The sequence below is a fragment of the Chlorocebus sabaeus genome, chromosome 5 (genome assembly GCF_047675955.1).
Source record: "Chlorocebus sabaeus isolate Y175 chromosome 5, mChlSab1.0.hap1, whole genome shotgun sequence".
Taxonomy (NCBI): domain Eukaryota; kingdom Metazoa; phylum Chordata; class Mammalia; order Primates; family Cercopithecidae; genus Chlorocebus; species Chlorocebus sabaeus.
Window position 1 is genome coordinate 86,045,480 of NC_132908.1, and position 17,872 is coordinate 86,063,351.

Here is a 17,872-nt window from a genome sequence, read left to right on the forward strand (position 1 = left end):
TGGGCAGAGGAGGAAGAGGATGACAGGTACACAGGCCGTTAGAAATGGCCTCACCTTGACCCCGAGCACAGTGGCAAGTGGGGCCCAGATTCCCTCGCCCTGCTCGGGCACGCCGCAGGCCCGCTACATCTGGAAGGAGCGTAACAGCCGGTGCCCAGGCTGATGAGCCCCAGGCTGATGAGCGTGAGCACTGCCCCACGCACTGTCAGACCCTCGGTATGAGCATTAAAGACGCCCCAGCCGTGCCCACGGCTACAGTAGCCCCTCCTCGCACCCCCCGCCACCCTCCCTAGAGTCCAGCACCAAGACATTCGCCTCTGGCCTCAGCATGGTAGAGCAGGACCCCCGCACTCACTCACTCACTTCACTGATGAGCCGTGGAATCCTGAATTCAAACCCTACTGCCTAAACAGCTTTTGAGACCTAGATGCCGCTTGTAATAAAAATAAGGAAAAAGCAATTTTCTGGGATTCTGTAGGAAAAGAAGAGGACATAAGTGAAGGTATCTAGCACAGCACATGCCTCCCACAGACCTTAGGAGTTACTGGGAAATACAAGTGAACAGGCCGCTGTGGAGTGCAGTTTCTAAAAGCAGGAGGAATACAGGAAAGGCGGCCCCAACCCTGCCTCTGGGAGCAAAACGGAAAGAGCACAGCCACAGCAGGGCATTCAGAACAGCCACCTGCACAAAGGCCAGAGCAGCCAAGGGAAGCTGGGGCCCAGGCCAGCAAGCCCCTTCAAGAGCAGAAAACAGATTTTTTAGGTGAAGCCGACCACTTGAGGAAATGAGACGAGCTCACACCCTGAAGACAGCTTCCCGCAGCAATTCCGCCCGTCTCCACAGGACTCAGTCCAGGTCCTGGTGTTAGAATACATCACTGGGCTACAACAAAGCTCCAACACCCCCAGCCACCAACACAACTTGATTCAAGATCCGCCTATCAACAGGGGTGGGGTGAGAAGGCGTTCCCCATCCTTAGTCCACTCTTTCTCCGTGGGTTGCAGCCAGGGTTTCCCGTGGGTCGTCTTTTGCATGTCACGGCCCTGCCCACAGCATACAAACATACAGGGGTGAGGGAGATAAGCAAGACAGCCAGCTTCTCAAAAGAGCAGGAAAGGCTGGGTGCCATGGCTCATGCCTGCAATCACACAGCTTTGGGAGCACTGGAGGGAGGACTGCTTAAGGCCAGGAGTTCCAGGCCAGTGTAAGCAACATAGCAAGATCCTGTCTGTACCAGAACACACACACACACACACACACACACACACACACACACACACACACGAAAACTGGTTGTTGTGTTACTAAAAGTTTCCATTATAACACTGAAGTTTAGAATACAGTACTACTAGGCCAAAATATCCTGGCATTTTATAGGATTTCTTTAACAAAATCTGATCACATCTAAACTGGCATCTTTCAGTTCACTTCTTAATTTCAATCTAAATTTAAAACACGGTTTGCTGTAGCTACAGGGCAGAATTTAACACGGAACAGATACCTCACAGATGCCAACCCAGTGGGTACAGCCCTTTGAGCGTCACCTAAAGCCTCATAAAATCATCGCCAAGCCCATCCCCAAAAGCTGTAGTTAGTAAGCCACCAGGATTCGGTATTTAGAAACTTGGTTCCCACTAACACAAAACAAGCAACAATAAATTTTAAACAAAGGCTGACTGTACCCAGGAAATGGAGAGAATAAACAGAAAAAGACTCCGACACCGGTGGTGGGAGTGACGGTCTCGGCCCTCAGACCAGACTAAGACACCCTGCAGAGCTGAAGCCGTCAGGAATCCCGCAGAGCCACGGAGGGAAACACCTGCCCCGGGCTACAAAGGCCACCCTCTGCCCTCTGCTTACTGCTCTGGTTCTGCCCTCCAGACACATGCAGGTCCCTAAAGCAGCTGCTATCCTGCTGATGTGCTGACACCATCAGATATGAACGAGAATCCCAGTTTTATTTTTCCTAATAAACAAATCATCCATTTAGCAGCAAAATGTCAACAAACACCAAAAGCTATAAAAGCATCCTTGGATTTACAAAGAACCCTCGCTTCTCATTTCCCTCTTTCCCATGCCCAGGCAGAGAGCCCTCTGAGAACACAGGAAGCTTCACGGAAGGGGGTGGGGAGTGGCCAACCATGGCCAGGACGAGACAGAAACCACATGTGCGTGAGCACGTGCTCTACACAGAGCCTTATGTACTGGGCCACAGAGTAAGCAGAATCGGGCAGCTCCTGCTGCCAAAGTCAACACGTTCAGGCTGCCTGGCCTCCACCCGCACTTTAATGAAAGCTGCCTGTAGACAGAGGGGCGGCCAGGGCAGGAGGCAGGACCCTGAAGAGAGAGGGGCGGCCAGGGCAGGAGGCAGGACCTTCCGCAGCAGCACAGGGGCTTGGGTCCCACTCTGGCTGTCCACACCCAGGGCCACGCCTCCACAACAGTGCCCTCCACCACGTCCCTTCTCGTGCCTGCTGGTGCCACCACGGAGGCCCAGGGACCTTTTTGCTCTACTTCTTTTTCCAACTTGCAGCTCTGTGCCAGCAGCCAGCACTGCCTTCAAAATCCCTGCACACAAGCGGCGGGAAATCTCAACTGCACCTGAAGAGGAGCAGGCTCCCCTGGCTGGGCCAGGCACTACACATCTTACTATTCAGAGGGTCTACATTTCTTCCTTTTTTCTTTTTCTTCTAATCCTCCTGTTACCTAGAGCTGGAGTGCAGTGGTGTGATCATAGCTCACTATAACCTCTGCCTCCCAAGCTCAAGCGATCCTCCCACCTCAGCCTCCTGAGTAGCTAGGACGACAGGTATGCACACCATGCCTGGCTAATTTTTGTATTTTTTGGAGAGACAGGGTCTTGCCACGTTGCCCAGGCTGGTCTTGAACTCCCGATCTCAGGTGCTCCTCCCACCTCAGCCTCCCAGAGTGCTGGGATTACAGACACAGTCTCATGGTGCCCAGCCAGTTTACACTTGGAACCCACCACTATCCCCTTGTTGACACTAAGCATATCCCAAATCATTTTTCCCAATGGACAACACAAATAAATAATTAAGATCCTTATTCTGGAGTGGGGAAAAAGAGACTAGAATTCTCAGCAGAACTTGAGGAATCCAATGGCCAGTAACGAAGATGTCTCCCAGAGTCTCCTTGTCAGGTCCCATGCCTCCCCCTCAGCCAGGCACTGGGGTGCTCAGGCCACACTGGACCCTCCATCTCCTTCCTCCTACCTTCATCTTCTTCCCACCAAAATCTAAGCAGTTGTAAATGGGCCTTCTGGTGACAATGACATGTGTGAAGACACGCAGAGTCCGTACTCCATTTGCTACAGGAACCCAGTTACATTCGGGAAGAAACAAGTGGGACAGGAAAAAGGTACGTTGGTGGTTTTGCATCCATAAAGTTCACTTCAATTTAAACAGAACTTACTGAGTACTCTTATGCTAGATACAAGCAAAATGTTTTTCACCCTCAGATATAAAAACATAGAGGAAAAAACTCCCTTAAGGCAGCTGTAAAAATTGATGGTATTCAAAAATAAAACACTGGCCTCATGAGAATCACCGTAGTTAACAAAAGAAATAAAATAACCGCAATATTATAACCAACAAACGAAAAGCCATTCTCAATTCCCCAGCAGGACCTCTCCACGCCTCCCAGGTCAGCAGAGGTCAGAGGACAGCAGAGGTCACAGGTCAGCAGAGGTCCCAGCACCCAGAGACACATTCCAGCTAAAAGCACACACGCTGTGCAGGAAAACAGCGTGCTGACAGCCAGAGCTCCCAACACCCTCTGCATGATGACAGGGGTGGGGGAAGCTCCAACGTTCCAAACCCTCCCCCGGGCCCTGGGACTCTCCGCCCATTAACCAGAGCCTGGCGGGGAGGGAGTGGGGGGGGGAATGGGGAGGGAGTGGGGGGGGAATGGGGAGGGAGTGCGGGGGCACTCAGCCACAAGTGCCCATTTTCACGTGAACAAGTCTAACTTAAATGACACTGCATCTTCTGTAAGTTATTGCAGTTTAAAGAAGCCTAGCCACAGATAATTCCTCAGAACTCTAAAATAAAGACTCATTCTACTAAACAATGCAGTTATTTATCTTGGCATAATCATCACGCATATGTCTTTGATAATAATGGAAGTATGGTGTTATCTGTTTCTAAATCCTAGCAAAACCTGAGTTGAAAATGGAAATGAACTCACATCCGCACCTACACATCTCTCACAGGTCTGCAAGTCAAGTCCTGTGGCCGTCCGCAGCCCCAAGAACGCCTGGAGCATTCCGCGGCAGGAACAACCCCGAGAGCGCACCAGGAATGGCATCTCACAGCCAACGAGCACCCCAGGGGGTGAGGGTGCCAGGGAGACTGCACCCCCACCATGCCCTAGGGTGCAGAGGGGCCTGCCCAGGAAGAGCCTCTCTCTGCTTTCGAGGCCAGATCGGGGAAGGCAGGAGGGCGGCACCAAAGACAGCGGCCCTGCCCCTCCCCACCTCCAACCTGGCCACCCAGACAGGGACCCCAGCACACCAACAGTAAGCAGAGGGGGCTCGGCTCTGGCTGAGCAGACTTCCAGCCCAGCCACCACCACGGACCTGCACACCCTCAAGGACACGGGCCGTAGGCACAGCTGCTCAGACTGCGCACTCGGGGACACTGAGGCGCACGATCGTACCTGCCTTACAAGTTCAACATTTCAGCAAGACAGAACTTGATTACTTTTCGATCTTAAATAGACATGTCAATTAAAAATGTAAAACATTAAGTTCAAGCCTCCTTTCATATACACAACACTGCCTCTGCCATCACTAACAAACCACTTCCAAACCCCCAATGTTTTGGAAACGTAATTCAAAAGTCCCATTTCACAGCAACCATAAATGGAGCATCCACATGTTGTTAGGGTCAGCAGCCTGCTGTCGCTCGAGGCCACACTCACTGGCACCGCATGCTGGGGTCATCGGGGGCCACGCAGCCTCACCGCCTGGGAGGACTAACCATTCTGTTTTGCCAAGAAAGATGTCAGCTTCAATGACTTTTATACTGGAGAAACAATTTACAAACTCAAATTGTTTTAAAGCCCCTATTTTCATGCAGTTTTATTTCTGTAAAGTGTTATTTAATCTCTAAGGAAGTCTTTACAGTAGGTATGACCGTGACCACTGTCCGGGGTAGGAGACTGAGGCTTGGAGAGTGGAAGGGAGGGACCGGGGCCACAGGGCCAGCACCAGTCAGACCAGCACACACAGGCTGTCCGGGACCCTGTGTCACTGCGGCCACATCTGGCCCCATCTCAGGGCAGGACCAGCCCAGAATCCATCCAAGCTGGGCCCCTAAGTCATGCCCAGACGGGAGACAAGAGCACAGCACCGCGTACTGAAGAAGCAACTGTGGATCTCATCTAAACTGCTCACATTCCACCTCAAGTAATCAACGTGAAATACAAGAATGACACAAATACCAATGAAAAATGTTAGAGAACCTGGAAAATTCTTCTCCTTTATTTGAGACACAGTCTCTCCCTGTGGCCCAGGCTGGAGTGCAGTGGTGCAATCATAGCTCACTGCAGCCTCAACCTCCTGGGCTCTAGTGATCCTTCCTCCCCGCTCAGCCTCTCCAAGTAGCTGGGACCACAGGCACATGCCACCATGCCTGCCTAATTTTTGTATTTTTTGTAGAGACGGGGAGTCTCGTCATGTTACTCAGGCTGGTCTTGCACTCCTGAGCTCAAGTGATCTACCCACCCCATCCTCCCAAAGTGCTGGGATTACAGGCGGGAGCCACTGCACCTGGCCAGCTACTCTCTTTTTTAAACCCTGCATTTTAATGCCAGATAAAACAATGGCAAACAGGCATTCAAGACCAGTCTGGCCAACAGTGAAACCCTATCTCTACTAAAAATACAGAAATTAGCTGGTCATGGTGGCAAGCACCTGTAATCCCAGCTACTTAGGAGGCTGAGGCAAGAGAATCTCTTGAATCTGGAAGGTGGAGTTGCAGGAGCCGAGATGGCACCACTACACTCCAGGCCCTGGGCAACAGACCTAGACTCCGTCTCAAAATAAAAAAAAAAAAAAAAAACAAGGGAGAACAAGTCTCAGCGTGGTCCTCAGGAGGTCCTCCCATGCCCATGTGGGTCACGGCGCCAACGGTCACACTGCGCCCAACCTCTGCTCAGGAGGGCCTCTCTGTAGCAACACTGCAGTCTCCCTGGTGGCCAAAACAGACCTCATGCTAAGGGCCTTCATCTTATTCAATCTAATTATCAGAGACAAAAAAAGACAAAATTCAATACTGAGTATTTATAGTTTACAAAAGTGACAAATGGCATGAAACACCTTAGATTATTACTGTGGCATGGTCAAAAATGCCAACATTTCCTACGTCACCAAACCTAAGCAGCAGTACATCTATTCTTCTCAATCCACTACAGTGCCACACATTTAGGCCAATTCCAGGTCCTGTCAGCAGAGTTGCTGACAGCTTGTTCCCCTTTAATCAGAGAAGCATGTATTCTGAATCCATCGATAATTTTTTCCCCCCCTAGAGACAGAGTCTTGCTCTGTCGCCCAGGCTGGAGTGTAGTGCTGTGATCTTGGCTCAATGAAACCTCCATCTCCCAGTTCAAGCAATGCTCCTGCCTCAGCTACCCAACTAGCTGGGATTACAGGCATTCACCACCACATCCGGCTAATATCTACATTTTTAATAGAAATGGGGTTTCACCATATTGGCCAGGCTGGTCTTGAACTCTTGGCCTCAAGTGATTCACCCACCTTCACATCTCAAAGAGCTGGGATTACAGGCGTGAGCCACTGTGCCTGGCCACTAATTGTTTATTAACCATTTTATTTTTCACACTAGTAAGCAGCATTTTGGCCAGGTGTGGTGGCTCATACCTGTAATCCCAGCACTTTGGGAGGCTACGGCAGGAGGACTGCTTGAGGGCAGGGGTTCAAGACAGGCCTGGACAACATAACGAGACTCTGTCTCTACAAAAAAAAAAAATTTAAAAAAAGAAAGAAAATGCAGCATTTTGCTTTTCCTTGTCACCCATTAAGGTCAGCAGTATCCTTTTCACGAGGAAGCACAGCTCAGACCCTGGGGTGTGGGGTGCTCCCTCATCGCTGCCCCCCTTTCCCGTGTACTTGGCCCCTCCAGGGCACCCCTTTGATCACAGCCGGGCTCAGTCCACCTCCAGATCTTCAAAAACATCTCACGGGACCCACAAACACGCCAACTACCCAGGCTGGCTTCCTTCTAACTGCAAACCATCCCGCAGATTAAGAGAAGACAATTCTAGACCTATTTTCAGGGATATCTCAGATGATTCCCTTTCCTTCAAACCCCACCTCCATTTCCAAGGAAAGAATTCAGTCATATGAAAGAAAGCAGTCAGGTGTATCTTAAAGTGGCCTGACTCTAGGTGACGGAGATAAAGGACGGATACACCGAACTGCGAAGCTCTCGAAACAAGCTGCAGGAAAGGTTCTTTTATGTCTGCTAGGAGTAACAACACAAAACAGATCAGGTATTTTTGGACTGTTCACTTTAAAACCCTGACTCACACCTGGCCAAAATATGAAAATTTAAATTAGCCAAGTTTTCTCTTCAACTGCTGTCAATCCACATATCAGAGAAAATAACCTGCCAGTCACCACGCGTCTCCTGAAGAAGGGAGGACTCTGCCCTACAGCACCACGTGCTTGGTCAGAGCCAAGGTCAAAGTCTTTATGGAGACTGCTGCCCCTCCTCTCAAAAAACATGCCTGTCACACCCAGGAGGAGGCAAGGAGTCAGGGCTGGCGAGCCAGGCTCCCACTCTGTACCTGCCCACCACACACACTGGTCTCCAGCCCCGAGGAAAAGTCAGAATAGCATCTAGAGGGCTCCGCAGCAACACCGTGCCCAGAAGCACAGGACAACCTGGTGAGACCACCAGGATCCAACAAGAGCAGAACACTTCCCAGGACACAGAGTCCTCATCCAAATACAACCTGGGAGACCACCAGGATCCCAGCAAGAGGAGAACAGCTCCCAGGACACAGAATCCTCATCCAAGGACAACCCGGGAGACCACCAGGATCCCAGCAAGAACAGAACAGCTCCCAGGATACACAATCCTCATCCAAAGACAACCCGGGAGACCACCAGGATCCCAGCAAGAGGAGAACAGCTCCCAGGACACAGAATCCTCATCCAAAGACAACCCAGGAGACCACCAGGATCCCAGCAAGAGCAGAACAGCTCCCAGGACACAGAACTCTCATGCAAACTGTTAGTTAACACGACATGCGCAGAGCACACAACACACAGCATGGGGGGCGGGGGGTCTCGGTCATCTCCAGCCCATCTGAGGATGAAGAAAATTAAAGGAAGACGAGAGGAAATAAACTCTTACAGGCTATTAACAACCTATTTAATTTTTCAGCAGATTTCTTCTCACTGTGACACCAAGGATCCCATTCATTAATCCAGAAAAGCTCACCTGTTACCACTCTGAAAACACTCTAAGTGAAATCCAGAACAAAATTCAAAACATTTCGACAAAACTCTGTCAAGTCCAAGAAAACCAGCCTGGACACTCATGCATTATTTTGATACTTATTTTTCCAAACCAATGACAATAACATAAACTGATAGAGAATGCAGTGAATATTTACCGATTCCATAGCTGAAAGTCAGTGCTGATGGGGACTGTCTTTTAAATCCAATGGAGGTGTGCCCCAGAGCAGGGTTGAGTATATTCTGAAACAAGAGAGTGAAATTAGCTCATGTCAATAATAATTTCAGCCTCAGTTCTTTCATAGCTCTCGTCTCCCTCCATTTGGTTCACACGGTTTATTCCATCTCCCTTCCTCTCCCATAACCCACTGCTCAGCTCCTAGTCACTGTGCCAAGGCCAAAACTTACCGTCATTCATCAAATACTTTCACATCAAAATGCAGCAATTGCAACAACTTAAAGGTAAATCCAAAGTCCAATACAAAAAAAGAGCAAATGACACTGATACAATCTTGTGAAATCACCATAAAACCAGATTTTAGAGGCTCTGGAGCTTTTTATACATAAGAAACCAAATAAACCAAGTGGGTAGTCTTGCCATATAAACAAAACATTACCAATAAGGTAAGTTTTTTAAAAGGCTTTTTCTTTTTTGAGACAGTTTCGCTCTTGTCCTCCAGGCTGAAGTGCAGTGGTGCAATCTCAGCTCACTGCAGCCTCCATCTCCCCTCCAGGGTTCAAGTGATTCTCTTGCTTCAGCCTCCCGAGTAGCTGGGATTATAGGCACCCACCACCACGCCCGGCTGGTCTTGAACTCCTGACCTCAGGTGATCTGCCCACCTCGGCCTCCCAAAGTGTTGGGATTACAGGCATGAGCCACCGTGCCCTATCTTAAAAGGCTAATTTTAAGTTTAAGAAGCATGTTAAGTTGTAAACTACACAAAAGGTGCAAAAAAAGATAAGGTGGTTTTCATTTCCACTGAGTATTTTAAGAGGAAAGATTATACTGCAGCACCATTTTTTAAAAAGCTGAATAAGGCTGTGGACGGTGGCTCATGCCTGTAATCCCAGCACTTTGGGAGGCTGAGGTGGGTGGATCACTTGAGGTCATGAGTTCAAGACCAGCCTGGCCAACAGGGCAAAACCCCTCTCTACTGAAAATACAAAAATTAGCCAGGTGTGGTGGCGGGTGCCTGTAACCCCAACTACTTGGGAGGCTGGGGCAGGAGAATCACTTGACACCGGGAGGCGAAGGTTGCAGTGAGCCAAGATCGCGCCACTGCACTCCAGCCTGTGTGACAGAGCAAGACTAGTCTTTTTTTAAAAAAAAAAAAAAAAAAAAAAAAAAAAAAAAAAAAGGCTGGGCGCAGTGGCTCAAGCCTGTAATCCCAGCACTTTGGGAGGCCGAGATGGGCAGATCACGAGGTCAGGAGATCGAGACCATCCTGGCTAACACAGTGAAACCCCGTCTCTACCAAAAAATACAAAAAACTAGCCGAGCGCGGTGGCGGGCGCCTGTAGTCCCAGCTACTCGGGAGGCTGAGGCAGGAGAATGGCGCAAACCCGGGAGGCGGAGCTTGCAGTGAGCTGAGATCCGGCCACTGCACTCCAGCCTGGGCAACAGAGCGAGACTCTGTCTCAAAGCAAAAAAAAAAAGGAGCTGAATAAAACTATATAATCTCCCTGAAGAGCTCTGGGGGCTCCAAGAATAAAACAAACCAGTCTAAATGGGGGAAGAAAAAAAAAAATCCACACCCATGTTACTTCAGTAACATTCAAGCATCAGGCTCTCCTCCAACTCCACACACTTTCGTGTGCAGAACCAGGGAGGGAAGCACAGACAGGATTGAAGGCAGCTCCCAGGACAGGGCTTGCTGGTGCAGGTTCCCCAGCTCTGCACTTAGCATCCAAGAGAATCGCGTGTTTCCTGAGCAACACTCATGACATGTGTGTTTTGCAAAGATGGAGTGAGGTTTTTCCCTCCTTACTCTCCTGGACAGGATTGTTCAAAGCTACCATTAACCTCAAGGACCATTAAAAATAAATGTGTGCTGGGTGTGCGGACTCACGCCTGTAATCCCAGCACTTCAGGAGGCTGAGGCAGGTGGACTGCTTGAGCCCAGAAGTTGGAGACCAGTCTAGGCAATACAGTGAGTCCCCATCTCTACAAAAAATACAAAATATTAGCCGGGCATGGTGGCGTGTTCCTGTGACCAGAGCTACTCACACCACTGCACTCCAGCCTCAATCAATCCACCAATAAAAATGAATGTGAATAAGCAGCCTGGTTTCAGTGAAAGCAGCAAGTGTGCCACGAAGATGTCCGTAAAACAGCTCAGAGAGGGGGAGAGTACTGGCAGCAGGAAGCCAGCAAGGAACCCCAGCATCGACCCCCCGAGTCCTGAGGGTACTCAAAGCGCCGTGAGTCAAACAATTCGCACGCTCAGTGCCACTGGCATCTGGGTTCAGCGCGCAACGGGGTTGAGCGGCGTCCGTCTCCTAGGTGCCAGAAGGGCCACCCAGCAAATCCTGGCAACCAAAAATGTCTCCAGATGATATCGGCAAAAGGGGAAAACACGCCAGTGAGAACTGCTGCTTTAATCCAACTGCTGTTTCACATATATGAAAACACTGGGCCCAAATCAGGCAAAGGAAAACAAAACTAAGTTTTTTGTTGTCTTAGGGTCCTGCAGGGTATTAAAAGCAAGTTGGGAAGAGAAAATTCTGGTCTAAAGGTCTTTTCTTTCTGACTAACAGAAAATCTCAGTAACTGATCCCATTATTTCTGGAAGACAATACCAATCCAGAGCCTCTAAAATATTTGGAATAAACATCACAGTTTTTTTTTTTTTTTTAAGAGACAGGGTCTCCCTGTGTTGCCCAGGCTGGGATGGAGTGGTACAAACACAGCTCACTGCAGCCTCGACCTCCTGGGCCCAAGGGGTCCTCCCACCTCAGCCTCCCGAGTAAAGAAATGTTCTAAGGTATGAAAAAAAACTTCATTTAGAATACATGTTCACATCAAAACCACCACCACAACTATAAACAAGCTATGTTGTCAAACAGAAAAGCACCAGGCGACACTTCTTACTGTCAGCTCATGTCTACAGCAACTCAGAAATCAACAGGTCTGTGGAGGCCGAGTGCAGACAGAGACCATGGAGATAGGAAGAGTCAGTGTGTGGTGATGGGACCAGGGAGTCAGGGATGGGACCATCACCCGTCCATGTCTGGAGGTGGGGGTGAGGGTCGGCACACAGGCACAACGAAAACCATAACCCAGGTAAAACAACGGGAGATGCTTCTACCTATAGAAATGGCAACAGGACAAGATGATAATCCCAGGTGTTGAGGACGTCTGCTATATGCATTCTGTGTTAGAAAAACCAGGAGATATTTTTAATACTAATGGCAGTTCTCTCCAAATGGTGGTGCAATGCAAGCTTTTAAATTTCTCTTACTACTCTAGACTCCTTACTCTCACCAACTCTTTTAATGGGCTAGCTGCCACATTAGGGATAGGGAAAGAAAATTATTTAATACAATCAATGGGTAAAAAGTTACACTTACATAAGAAGAAAGAGTTCCAGGGCAAACCTATAATCCTAGAACTTTAAGAGGCCGAGGTGGGGCCGGGCGCGGTGGCTCAAGCCTGTAATCCCAGCACTTTGGGAGGCCGAGACGGGCGGATCATGAGGTCAGGAGATTGAGACCATCCTGGCTAACACGGTGAAACCCCGTCTCTACTAAAAAAATACAAAAAACTAGCCGGGCGAGGTGGCAGGCGCCTGTAGTCCCAGCTACTCGGGAGGCTGAGGCAGGAGAATGGCGCAAACCTGGGAGGCGGAGCTTGCAGTGAGCTGAGATCCGGCCACTGTACTCCAGCCTGGGCGACAGCGAGAGACTCCGTCTCAAAAAAAAAAAAAGAGGCCGAGGTGGGAGGATCACATCCGTGCAGAAGCCCAAGGCTGCAGTGAGTAAGGGTGGCACCACTGCACTCCACCTGGGCAAGGCACTGAGACCCTGTCTAAGAATAAATATCCAAACCACTGTCAAGTAACACCACGACATTCGCGCAGACCCAGTCGCACCACACTTCTTCCAACGTCATCGGCTCTCCCCTCGCTTTGCTGCATAACAGCTGCTTTATGCAGGCTCTCAACAAACAGTCACGGCCACAAGTACTGTCCGAAACAGAATGACAGCCTCCCTGGGAAGGAAGCTGGGCAGACCTGACGCTTATTTTTGGAAAGGAACGGAAGTTCAAGATTGCTAACTTTTTTTTTTTACAGAGTCTCCCTTTTCTCTCCTAAGAGAACCACAAGTTTTAGGAGACTGTGACCTACACAACTCTATGAATGTTTAATTCACTCCCACTTTAATCACTTTTTCTTTTTTTCTTTCTTTATATCAAGGCACATCAATTATCACTTTTTTCAATCAGGAGATCTACAATTGCTAACCATAGTCTTCAGTCCACTAAGATGAGCAATTCTTTTTATCCACACTGACTAATTCCAACTGACAGCAAAGAAAAACCATGAGGCCTGTGGCTGCCCCACACCGCCTGCTCCTTCAGACAACCAAGGGCCACTCTGGTTTCACAGCTGTGAGCTCAGGCCCCTCAGCTCCCTCCTGTGAGCCACTTTCCCAACACCCGCAGAGCCCAGGAGTCCATGTTAGCAAACACTGGTCCCTACACTGGCCTTGGTCTCAAAACGCTGTTAGCCAGAACACTTTTTCAATCATGACCGTATGCAAACGATGATTTTCACTCGCGTTAGGCTGAGAGGGTCCACAGGGGAGCCACTGACGATGGGCGTCTGCCCCCGACACTGGCTGACTAACCAGCACCATTAGCCTGGGCTCCAAACGGCAGTCACACCAGCCTGTCTCAGGGTCAGGTCTGTCTTTTCCCTACTTCCCACACAACGGCGGCTGTACATTCCTTTCACGAAACCCAGTGAGTACAGGAGCACACGGATGGGTTTTAAGAGACTAGTGCAGAGCTGCGGCTTTCCTGATATACACCTTTTCAGTAACTTCAAATACATGCACAGAGAAGGTATGAGATGTGTGGTCAGAGTGAACCTGAAAGGACAAGATGGTGCCTGCTGCTTTCAGGCAGAAACACCTAACGTGCAGCAGCAGGCACTCAGCACCTGACCTGACTCGACTCAGCCATGTGAGCCCACCATTACTACAGGTCAAAAATGGTCCCATAACCCCCACTCAGTTGTTCATAGCTGTTTTATTCATAAGCACCAGAAACTAGAATCAGCCCAGATGTGCTTTGATGGTGTAAGAAAACATTTTAAATGGTCCATTTTCCAAGCATGATCAATCTGCGCACTGGCGGCCAGCCTGCGGAGGGAACAAACCACACGGCTCACGCACCGGGAAGGCCACAATAATGAACAAAATGCAGAGGAGGGTCAACCCACAAATGGGAAGAAAGTTTCGGTACTGGGAAATAAAAACTTACGCAGGTAAGGGGACGGGGTACAACCTTATAAGGGGGATAATGAAACTCAGGCGACCTCCGGGAAGATTGCAACCCCATAGTACTCAACCAAAGAGGAACTGGGGGAGTGACTTGCTTGCTGGGAGATAAGCTACCTGCTGTGTGACTGCTGCGGGTGTGCCTGCATACCAGGCACCCGATCTTGCAAGACTGCCATTAAAAATCTTGTTTCCTGGCCGGGCACAGTGGCTCATGCCTGTAATCCCAGCACTCTGGGAGGCTGAGGCAGGCGGATCACCTAAGGTTGGGAGTTCGAGACCAGCCTGACCAACATGGAGAAATCCCGTCTCTACTAAAAATACAAAATTAGCCAGGCATGGTGGTGCATGCCTGTAATCCCAGCTACTAGGGAGGCTGAGGCAGGAGAATCGTTTGAACCCAGGAGGTGGAGGTTGCGGTGAGCCGAGATTACGCCATTGCACTCCAGTCTAGGTGACAAGAGCAAAACTCTGTCTTAAAAAAAAAAAAAGAAAGAAAAAGAAGAAAGTCTTGCTTCCGCTATTCTGTGTGTCTCCAAGTCCATTCTTTGGGTTTGGACGGGTGAATGTGTGTTTCTCACAATGGGTAGACAGATACTAAGCTGCCGTCCACCCACACCACACAGACCACTCAGCAGCAAACAGAGCAAACATTACACTGAGCAAAAGGCCAGTCGAAAAGGTCACAATTCTACGATTCCATGTATATGACATTCTTATGACAAATTCTTTAAATGGAGGACAAATCAGAGGTTCCCAGGGGTTAGGGACCAGGGTGGGGAGATGGGCTGGAAGGGGCAAATGTGGCTAGACAAGGGCAAAGGGCAGATCCTTGCGGTTGTGGAACTATCCAGTACAGCAACACAGCAGGGACGGGAGCCCTCAGTGGCAAACCTGCACAGAACTCAAATCAATCAATCAGTCTCTCTCTCTCACACACACGTACAAGTAAACCTCAGGCAACCTGAGTTAAGACTGGTCAGTGATACCGTGTCCACATCCTGGCTGTGACGTTCTATTAAGGGCACAGTTCTCCAATGTGTTACCACTGGAAGAGAGGAGGAGACTGGCTGAAGTGTACAAGGGGCTCTCAAGGATTTCTTACAACTGTAAGTGAAGACACAAATTATTTTTTAAAAAGCTCAAATTATTAAAAAAAAAAAAAAGTCCAAAAAAGAAAGAGTCCAATATTGATAATTTCATATGGCTTTATCTACTATCAACTCACTTTATCCTCACAATAATCCCACAGAGTAGGTATCATTATTATCTCCCCTTTGCAGATGAGAAAATTTAGGCCCCAGGGGTGTGAGAAATTTAGTCAAGGTCACATTGACTAAATGTGGGGCCAAGACTTGAAACCAGGCTGGCTCCAGAGCCCACACTCTTCACCACGATCAGTCTTGAAACTGGAAATGTAAAAACCATGAATATGCACCTCCTATTATTATGGCTAAAAAATCTCCGTACAATGTAACTCTAGAGGACTTAAAATGGAACACTAAAGACCTACGATCCAGCCTCATCTCATTTTATTTATCAGTCAAAAAAAAGACACAACCAATTGGATTCCACTCCCACAATGGTGCCAGGAGCCCCCAACGCCAAGGCCGGCTGGTGCGGACAAGCCCCCTACCACTCTCATCAGGCGAGTCTCCTAACCTTGGCCTCCTTCCAGTGAACACACCCGCCCCCCCTTCGTGTTTTTGGGCTGAGGGCGGAGAAGGTGCAGTTATTTGTTTCCTGTTTTTGGTGTTTCTTAAGGGTGGGGTGCTACTTGTTTGTTTTCTCTGATTTAAAGTGAAAGAGAAGGCTCGAGGGAATAAAGGCAACTAAGCAAACTTCAGAACTGAGGTGAGCATGGGGAGGAGCTGGAAGGAAAACCAGGCTTCCTTCTTCAATGCAAATGTTTCTTTTTACTACAGGAAAAAATGAAACAGGAAACAAAATCAATGTTCCTAAACAATTCTCTTTATACCATTTAACAGAAGAAGGTGCAAAGTGGATGAATGCAGAATGAGAACGAGAAGAAATGATTTCACACAACCGTTCTTCCCTTTCCACAACGCCTGCCCTGATAGGAATCAAACTCCTTTGCTGAAGAACAAAGGCCAACTATGGAAGGCAGGAGAACCTTCAGTCCTCAGAGAAGGCATCCAACTCCTGCCACAACCTTCCCTTCCTCCCCAGATCCAGCGGAACGGCAAAAACAATCTGCGTTTGAAAGTAAACAGACACACAGCTGTAATGAAAAAAAAAAAGGAAGCTGTAGATCAGAAACTGGGAAATACCTGAAAATCAGGAGGACAAACACATGAAATCAAACAAGAGAAAGTGACGCAAAAGCCAACAGGGAGAAGAGTCCCAATAACACAGCAGGAGAAGCTGCAGGAAGAACAGACAATGCAGGAGTGTGCAATACCTGCCTCCCTCCCACAGGAGGCTCCACAGGACCCCAAGCAGCACCTGCCTCCCCACCGTAGGAGGCCCAGCTCCACAGGACCCCAGCCAGCGCCAGCGAGTTCACAAGCTCCCTGAGCAACAAACGCCAACTCCCTGCTTGGCTTCACTAAAACAAGCCTTGAAAGGGAACAAGAAGCTCTGATGGTCACTTAAACATCACACACACACACAAATCTGAAATCCTGACCAACAAAGACATAAGACCAACCTTTCAGAAAGCGGAAATCAGGCACACAGATGACCAATTTACTTCTAGCTCTTAGTAAACCCACAGAATTCCAATCAGCACCACACTCTCATGGCAAAACTCAAAAGAAACCATGAATATATTGTGATCTACTTGTCTCTGGAGCTCACTGCTGGCCTCACCATTTTATGATCAGCGTCATGGACACTGGGAAACAGAGAAGATGGAGAAATCTGGGAAGCGGCCATTTCATTCAGTGTGAAGCTCCTACTCAACAATCACTTAGTTATGTGTGACCTCTCCCAACACTCACTGTCTGTTTCACAAAATGAATAATCCAAGTGGCAGCGGATGTCAGGACACCTGTCACCAGCCTGTCTTTTGCTGAGCAGGAACCTCAGAATCAGATACAACTCCATGAAGAACCATCTCTTGGTACGCACCCAGGTCTTCAATCAGTCAATCAACTCAGCAGAGGTGCATGATACAAGATCAATATACAAAAGTCAGCTGTATCATCATTATACACAAGCAATGAACAATCTGAAAAAGAGGAAGGAAACATTTCCATTTAAAGCAGCATCAAAAAGAATATTTAGCAACAAATTTAACCAAAGAAGTGTAAAACTTGCACCCTGTAACCACAAAACACTGTTGAAAGAAACTGAAGACCTACATAAGTGGGGGGAAAATCCCACATTCATGGATCAAAAGACATAGTATCTTTACAACAGCAACACTCCCAAGGTGGCCTAAGGATTCGGTGCAGGAACTATCAGATTTCCAACTTCGTTTTCAAAATTGATCCAAAAATCTATATGGAACTGTAAACCTCTTACATACTACAACTCACAGAACCATACAAGTTTTTCTTAAAACTTTTTTGAGAGTAGAAAAGACGTAATTGAAATGTCTAGGGGCCGGGGTGGTGGCTCACGCCTGTAGGCACAGCACTTTAGGAGGCCAAGGCGGGAGGATCACTTGAGGTCAGGAGTTTGAGACCAGCCTGGCCAACGTATCGAAACCCCATCTCTACAATAAATACAAAAAAATTAGCTCGTTGTGGTGGCGCACACCTGTAATCCCAGCTACTCAGGAGGCTGAGGCAGAAGAACTGCTTGAACCCAGGTGGCAGAGGTTACCGTGAGCTGAGATCATGCCACTGCATTCCAGCCTAGGGGAGAGAGTGTGCCTCCGAAAAAAAAAAAAAAGT

General features: G+C 48.6%; 1 protein-coding gene across 1 annotated transcript in view; it reads right to left on the reverse strand.

The window, feature by feature from the left end:
- Positions 1-17,074, reverse strand: part of ANKRD11 (ankyrin repeat domain containing 11) — a 154,144-nt gene extending 137,070 nt beyond the window's left edge. The window contains 2 exon segments of the mRNA XM_038008124.2: positions 8,666-8,750; positions 16,973-17,074. The gene's annotated coding sequence lies outside the window, so the exon portion shown is untranslated.
- Between the last annotated feature and the right edge of the window lie 798 nt (positions 17,075-17,872).